Below are 9,388 nucleotides of genomic sequence, written 5' to 3' on the forward strand. Positions count from 1 at the left end.
CCCCTTTAAATTTTAGACAGAACAAGGGAGAGATGAATGAAAAACTTAAAACAACAAGACAAAAAACCAATGATTATGCCTGAGCAGAGGTCATGTGCGTTGGGCCCTTATGGCTTTATGTTAACTCTTCCATCGCTGGTTGGTTAACATGTTTGAATGAATTCCCTCACCTACGCACGCAGTCAGTAGTAATGGTGGCCGCGCGCAGCTTTACGGGACCTGCGCTCCGTACTCCCACTTAGCTCACAATCCTGTAAACAACTTCATTATGTCATACGCTTCATTAAGCAAATGCAATTGGATTATGGCGCGGTACATCTGCGAACAAACAACGCTTTATTCTCTTAATTCATCAGCTCCAGGGTGGGGAGGGGGGATAACTCATTCAGATTTACTTGAAATGGGGGTCCCCACCCCTATCCTGTGAAGGTCCCTTATACGTTACAGTCTTCATTAGTCTCACGTCAGCCCATTGGCGAACTGTAGGATACGGCTCATTGAGCGCAGGTGGAGCAGACCCTAGTGCTACCGGATATTGCAATCATTATAAGGAGACCCTGCGGCTGGTGGCCTCCGCAGCTCATTGGGTCCTCCGCCGCTCTCGCCGCCGCGCTGATGGTAGAGGAGGTGACGGCTTTTTAACTAGTTCAATATATCCAACGTGACAAAGTGACTGATGAAGAGCGGAGCGGGTGGAACACTTCATAGGTCGCTGTCTTGAAGGGCTGAGATTATTTGACCTGAAGGTGACCTGAAGGAATCTCCTCCTCGGCTAAAATCGACAAAAAAAAATGAATGAATAAATAAATATAAATAAAAAAAAAAACACAAACACAATGGAGTCCAAGGTTTTGCGCTCGCTGCGGTCACTGTTACAGTAAGGTTTCCTCATTGTAGCAGTTTGTGGCTGTTATACCCCTGAAAGCTATTTTCCAAAAAGTTATCAAACTTAAAGGGGTACTCCGCCCCTTGACATCTTATCCCCTATCCAAAGGATAGGAGATAAGATGTCTGATCGTGGGGGTCCTGCCGCTGGGGGGAGTGTTCGTTCAGAGCGTCGGGTGCAGTGCTGGAGGCTGATGAAGTCACGGCCGTGCCCCGCTCGTGATGTCACGGCCACACACCCTCAATGCAAGTCTATGGGAGGGGGCGTGACTGCCGTCACGCCCCCTCCCATAGACTTGCATTGAGGGTGTGTGGCCGTGACATCACGAGCGGGGCGCGGCCGTGACAACATGAGTCTCCACCGTGCATAGTCAGTCATCCGGCACTGTGCGTAATCTGGGGTGCCGCAGCCGAGATCCAAGGGGTCCCCAGTGGCTGGACGCCCCCTCATTGCAAGTCTATGGGATGGGGCATGGCAGATGTCACGCCCCCTCTCATAGACTTGCATTGAGGGGGGAGGGTGTGACATCACAAGGGGGCATGGTCGTGACATCAACGCTGCATCTCTAGTCATCAGGCACGGAGGAAAGTTCACTTCATGCACCAGATGACTGTGGTGCCACAGCAGAGATCGCGGGGTTCCCAGCAGCAGGACCCCCACGATCAGACATCTTATCCCCTATCCTTTGGATAGGGGATAAGATGTCTAGGGGCAGAGTACCCCTTTAAGTTTGTTAATATTTTGGAAAATAGCTGTCATGGGTATAACAGCCACAAACTGCTACAATGTGGAAACCTTACTGTAACAGTGACCGCAGCAAGCGCAAAGCCTTGGACTCCATTGTGTTTGTGTTTTTTTTCTTCTTTTTGAGTCTATTCTGGATGTTTAGTAAGCCGAGGAGGAGATTACTTCAGGTCACCTTCAGGCCAATTAATCTCAGACCTTAAAGACAGCGACCTATGAGTGTCCCTCCCGCTCCGCTCTTCATCAGTCACTTTGTCACGTTGGATATATACTGAACTATTTAAAAAGCCGTCACCTCCTCTACCATCAGCGCAGTGGCGAGAGCGGTGGAGGACTCAATGAGCTCCGTACCGGATGACTGACGATGCGGGGTGGAGGCTCGTGACGTCACGGTCACGCCCGCTCGTGACATCACGGCCATGCCCCCTCAATGCAAGTCTATGCATTGAGGGGGTGTGGCTGTGATGTCACGAGTGTGGCACAGCCGTGACATCACGAGCCTCCAGCGCTGCACCCTACGCTCTAAACAAATGCCGGGTGCAGCAGGGAGATTGCTGGGGTCCCTAATGGCTGGACCTCCGCGATCAGACATCTTATCCCCTATCATTTGGATAGGGGATAGGATGTCTAGGGGCGGAGACCCCTTTAACTCCTATTCTGGTCTTCATTTAAATTTAAGATTGGTACAAAGTAACACAGCTCATACTGGATGGTGCAATTGTTGAGGCAACCATGTGATGACCGGCGAGAACCATGCACAAGACCCATTCATCGAAAAAAGGGCTCATTCATGGAACTCGCTGTACATCAACTACTGTATTGCAGAAGTGAGCTACATCTCTCCGCGGCCCATCCCATCCACCCCATTCACCATGCCCCATCCCATAGACTTGCATTGAGGGGGTGTGGCAGTGATATCAAGAGCGGGCGTGACCATGAGGTCACGAGCCTCCGATGCCGCAACCAGCATTCTAAACAAACGTCCAGTGCTGCAGGGAAATTGCGGGGTGTCCCAGCGGCAGGACCCCCGCAATCAGACATCTTATTCCCTATCCTTTGCATTGGGGATAAGATGTCTCAGGGCAGAGTACTTATTTAAGGTGTCCAACTACTGTACAAGCAATAAAGACTAAACATGGCTAAGCCACACCCCATTATATAAACACACCCTCTTTCATAAAGCATACCCATTATATAAGCCACACCCCACTGTATAAGTCACACCCCCTACTGACATACCAACTTGTAAAAGACCCACGTTTCTCTTTTGGTTTTCTCCAAGGATGGCTGGTCCAGGAGCTCACAGCAGCCTCTGCAGGTTGATATGCAAACCTGTTGTATCATGTTGGATGACAACCAGGAATAAAAGCCATTACAACGTGCAATGGGAGGTTTTTGACCTCTCCTCAAACACAAGCTAAATGTTTTTTTTACAATGTATTTAGTTAAAGGGGTATTCCGGGATCTAACATTTTATCCCCTATCAAAAGGATAGAGGATAAGATGTCTGATCGCGGGGGGGCTCACTGCTAACACCCCCTGCGATCTCGCGGCAGCACCCGCATTGTATGCGGAGCTGCGCCTCCAGTTTTAGAAACCTCCAGTTTCAGGGACTGGAGATGTGAATTAACACCACGCCCCCCTGGGACGTCACACCATATCTCCTCCATTCATGTCTGTGGGAGGGGGCGTAACGGCCATTACGCCCCCTCCCATAGAGATGAATGTAGGAGGCATGGCATGATGTCACGAGGGGGCCGTGGCGTTACGTCATGTCTCCAGTCCCTGAAACTGGAGGTTTCTGAAAATGGAGATGTAGCTCCGCATACAATGCGGGTGCTACAGCAAAATTGCAGGGAGTCCCAGCAGTGAGCCCCCCCGCGATCAGACATCTTATCTACTTACATACCACATAACATAAAATACCCAAGTTTCTCTTTTGGTTTTCTAAACGGATGGTTGGCCCAGGAGCTCACAGCAGCCTCTGCAATTTGATAAGTAAACCTCTTGTGTGATGCTGGATGACAACCAGGAATAAAAGCTATTACAATGTGTAATGGGAGGTTGTCAACCTTTCCCCAAACAAAAACTTGATACAATGCATTTAGTAGGGACAATTCAATGTAAGGTAAATACATCAGTACACGGAACTCGCTTAGTGTCATATGGTCGCCTTGGTAGCTGTACTGCCCAGCATGAGCTATAATCTGTGCAGAACAGGCAGGAGACCAAGCTTGGACTTATACTTTAAGGCCTCCAACTACTGTACAAGAAAAAAGACTAATCAAGACAAAGCCACACCCTTTTTTATAAACCACACCCCTTTTTAAATTGTGGTAGGCAAGATGGAGATGATAATGAGGTGATGGACATCCAGAAGTAGATCCCCAGACGTTAGTCTGTCATTTGTTTTGGCCGGCCCTGAAGAAACCCGTACCTAGTCCTTCCTTTGCTATGGGGCACGTCAGTTATGCCTTTGTCCCTAAAGCAACCGCTTGCGATGGTATTACCCCTGTAGCGGGACACAGTAGACATGATGTAGCTTTTGTACCATGACCAGATTCCTGGCCAAGGCCAGATTTACTCTAGCATGTACTTTTAGGATCTTCCCACAATCCCCTATGGTCATTAAGGGTACGTTCAGATGAGCGTTTCCACAGCGTATTTTACGCTTCGGATCCGCCAACGATGGACCCCTAGTTGGTGCGTCAGATGTGCCTGCCCGGAGCGGCACTATGCCGCTACGAGCAGACTCACTGCTGCGATGTGCAAGTCGCCACGTATGCGCGGTGTACTCGCACACATCGCAGCTGCTCCCCCTGCTCCCTGAGCTAGGCCATATGTGAGTATACTGCACATGCGCGCAGCGACTCGCACATCACAGTGTGTCTACTTGTAGCGGAGTATTGCTGATCCGAGCAGGCAATAATCGGGGTCCTTCAGCGATGGATCAGCAGCGTAAAATACACTGTGGATCCGCTCGTCTGAACGTATCCTTAAACCGTCCATCAGATTAGTGTTCAACATTCAACGTGCTTCCAGCTGTTGCAAAACTACAACTCCCAGCATGCCCGGACAGCCAAAGGCTGTCCGGGCATGCTGGGGATTGTAGTTTTGCAACAGCTGGAGGCACACTGGTTGGGAAACACCACTATAGATTCTACCGGTAATGTACTCTTCTTGCCCTGATTGTCATTGTGTCACCTTCTCTGCCGTCCACCGATCGCCGCCAATACTGGGAACCTTCCTGGTAACACAGGGTTAATCCCGCAGCCCTACAGGAAAGGCAGAGTCCCTGTCAGGGAGGAATGATGGTTTTAATAAGATTGTCAGGGGAGGTGTATCAAGAAAGATCTACTGTCAATTCCCCGTTTTGCTTTTGCTTACCTTAAATAGCCGGCTGTGTATATTGCCCCCCAGAGAGGCCGGCTGGTATTAATTATACGGACAGGCCGGGCTATCCCGGAGCGACCCCTACAATAGACAACGTTTTTCATCACCAAATATTCTGGTACATGACACTCGTCCTTCTCAGCGCTACGAGGTTGGAATAAATAAGAGGACAGCGGTTTAGTAATGACATGCGGTGGGATGTAGCAGAGCTAAATGAGTCTGTTGAACAAGTAGACTGACCTGCCAGAATCATGTTATAGAGCAGGAGGAGCTGAGCAGATGATATATACAATGCAGTACAATCTGCAGGTATCAGGTTATAGAGCAGGAGGAGCTGAGCAGATAATATATACAATACAGTGCAATCTGCAGGTATCATGTTATAGAGAGGAGGAGCTGAGCACATGATATATATACAGTAAAATCTGCAGGTAACATGGTATAGAGCAGGAGGAGCTGAGCAGATGATATATACACAATACAGTACAATCTGCAGGTATCATGTTATAGAGCAAGAGGAGCTGAGCAGATGATATATACAATACAGTACAATCTGCAGGTAACATGTTATAGAGCAGGAGGAGCTGAGCAGATGATATATACAATGCAGTACAATCTGCAGGTATCAGGTGATAGAGCAGGAGGAGCTGAGCAGATGATATATACAATACAGTACAATCTGCAGGTATCATGTTATAGAGCAGGAGGAGCTGAGCAGATGATATATACAATACAGTACAATCTGCAGGTATCATGTTATAGAGCAGGAGGAGCTGAGCAGATGATATATACAATACAGTACAATCTGCAGGTAACATGTTATAGAGCAGGAGGAGCTGAGCAGAAGATATATACAATACAGTACAATCTGCAGGTATCATGTTATAGAGCAGGAGGAGCTGAGCAGATGATATATACAATACAGTACAATCTGCAGGTATCAGGTTATAGAGCAGGAGGAGCTGAGCAGATGATATATACAATACAGTACAATCTGCAGGTAACATGTTATAGAGCAGGAGGAGCTGAGCAGATGATATATACAATACAGTACAATCTGCAGGTATCATGTTATAGAGCAGGAGGAGCTGAGCAGATGATATATACAATACAGTACAATCTGCAGGTAACATGTTATAGAGCAGGAGGAGCTGAGCAGAAGATATATACAATACAGTACAATCTGCAGGTATCATGTTATAGAGCAGGAGGAGCTGAGCAGATGATATATACAATACAGTACAATCTGCAAGTATCAGGTTATAGAGCAGGAGGAGCTGAGCAGATGATATATACAATACAGTACAATCTGCAGGTAACATGTTATAGAGCAGGAGGAGCTGAGCAGATGATATATACAATACAGTGCAATCTGCAGGTAACATGTTATAGAGCAGGAGGAGCTGAGCAGATGATATATACAATACAGTACAATCTGCAGGTAACATGTTATAGAGCAGGAGGAGCTGAGCAGATGATATATACAATACGGTACAATCTGCAGGTATCATGTTATAGAGCAGGAGGAGGTGAGCAGATGATATATATATATATATATATATATATATATATATATATATATATTACAATATTACAGTATAATCTGCAGGTATCATGTTATAGAACAGGAGGACAGGGCAGAGGATACATACAATACAGTATGGGATCAGTATATATAGTAGCTATACACCTCCCTCCAGCTCTATCTGTATACTGCTGCTGGTATTTCTATGGAATTAGTATATATAATAGTTATAACCCTCACCTCTAGCTCTATCTGTATACTGCTGCTGTTATATATATGGGATCAGGATACATAGTAGTTATACACCTCCCCTGGAGCTCTATCTGTATACTGCTGCTGTTATATATATGGGATCAGGATATATAGTAGTTATACACCTCCCCTGGAGCTCTATCTGTATACTGCTGCTGTTATATATATATGGGATCAGGATATATAGTAGTTTTACACCTTCCCTCCAGCTCTTTCTGTATACTGCTGCTGTTATTTCTGTGAGATCAGGATATATAGTAGTTATAAACCTCTCCTGGGGCTGCGTTCATCAGTCGCATTTTTTATCTGTGCTTCTTAACTCAGTTGCATGAATCACAGTAAAATATTATTATTATTATAATTATTTATTTTTTTTTTTTTGGCGTGTGCCTCTCAGTAGATCCAAAGTATCTGATGCTGTCTGACAGCCAGGTACAGAAATCTAAGGCAGCTCCCTAATCAGGTAGAACAGGAGGACCCCTTTAAGATCATGTAGTGCTGGTCCTTACAGCCCTCAGATGGCAAATCAAGGCATTGGTTCTACCGGGTCAATAATGTCGGCTCTGCTTCATCTGATGTGTTGTACAATAGGCTCCATTTATCTGACTGTGATGAGATCAGCAGCAGAATTATTCCTGGGGGGATTTCATTAGGAATGAACAGGATTATTCCCCAGCTGCACCAGGAGGTGGAGGGCGGTTGTAGCAGTAACGTGTATGTCAGGTGCCGCTCTTCATTCTTCCATACGGTGTTATCTGTTATATAGATGTCATAGCCCAGAGAGGCTCCGAGACTCATTAAAGACCCAACGTCATTGTTCACCCACTCATCACATTCCTAATGGTTCTTATCGGGGTCTGATATGACTACAAAGTCATTTACTACAATTACCTTGGAGACTTTACTGAAGAGCCGCGCGGTTTATCTGTATTCAGCATCATATGGCGGAAATCATGATTGTAACAATGGCAGAGAAAAAAGATAAATAGGATATATATTCTTGTATATAGGAGCAGTATTATAGTAGTTATATTCTTGTATATAGGAGCAGTATTATAGTAGTTATATTTTGGTATATAGAAGACAGTATTATAGTAGTTATATTCTTGTATATAGGAGCAGTATTATAGTAGTTATATTCTTGTATATAGGAGCAGTATTATAGTAGTTATATTCTTGTATATAGGAGACAGTATTATAGTAGCTATATTCTTGTATATAGGAGCAGTATTATAGTAGTTATATTCTGGTATATAGAAGACAGTATTATAGTAGTTATATTCTTGTATATAGGAGCAGTATTATAGTAGTTATATTCTGGTATATAGAAGACATTATTATAGTAGTTATATTCTTGTATATAGGAGCAGTATTATAGTAGTTATATTCTTGTATATAGGAGCAGTATTATAGTAGATATATTCTTGTATATAGGAGCAGTATCATAGTAGTTATATTCTTGTATATAGGAGCAGTATTATAGTAGTTATATTCTTGTATATAGGAGCAGTATTATAGTAGTTATATTCTTGTATATAGGAACATTATTACAGTAGTTATATTCTTGTATATAGGAGCAGTATTATAGTAGTTATATTCTTGCATGTAGGAGCAGTATTATAGTAGATATATTCTTGTATATAGGAGCAGTATTATAGTAGTTATATTCTTGTATATAGGAGCAGTATTATAGTAGTTATATTCTTGTATATAGGAGCAGTATTATAGTAGTGATATTCTTGTATATAGAAGCAGTATTATAGTAGTTATATTCTTGTATATAGGAGGCAGTAGTACAGTAGTTATATTCTTGTATATAGGAGGCAGTATTATAGTAGATATATTCCTGTATATAGGAGCAGTATTATAGTAGTTATATTCTTGTATATAGGAGCAGTATTATAGTAGGTATATTCTTGTATATAGGGGCAGTATTACAGTAGTTATATTCTTGTATATAGGAGCAGTATTATAGTAGATATATTCTTGTATATATGAGCAGTATTATAGTAGTTATATTCTTGTATATAGGAGCAGTATTACAGTAGTTATATTCTTGTATATAGGAGGCAGTATTATAGTAGTTATATTCTTGTGTATAGGAGCAGTATTATAGTAGATATACTGTATTCTTGTACATAGAGGGCAGTGTCATAGTTCTTGTACATTGTGGGTATATATATATATATATATATATATATATATATATATATATATATATATACACACACACATTAACATTTTGTTCCATGGAAGTGCATTTTGCATAAAACAGTATATGAACCACAATACCACATATGTGATTTATTACTGATCATATAGGCCCCAATATGTAGAATTTACGACCCATAAGACACAGATCAGAAAACATCTTTCATTTCGGTTCAGGTCACGTGTCTGCTGTGTCGGCACAGTGTGCAGAAAGCCATGCAGGCAGATTCTTGTCTGTCACATTGCAAGGGATAGAGCGGGTCATTCTTCCACCCAGGGGTGCAGATATTCGGCAGAAAGTGTTATCTATGGAGGTGTATTGGATAATGACTTGTTCAACACGCTGCTGCACTGCTGATATCTGATAGGTGCCCCTG

This window comes from Hyla sarda, chromosome 2 (assembly GCF_029499605.1).
Source record: "Hyla sarda isolate aHylSar1 chromosome 2, aHylSar1.hap1, whole genome shotgun sequence".
NCBI classification, from domain to species: domain Eukaryota; kingdom Metazoa; phylum Chordata; class Amphibia; order Anura; family Hylidae; genus Hyla; species Hyla sarda.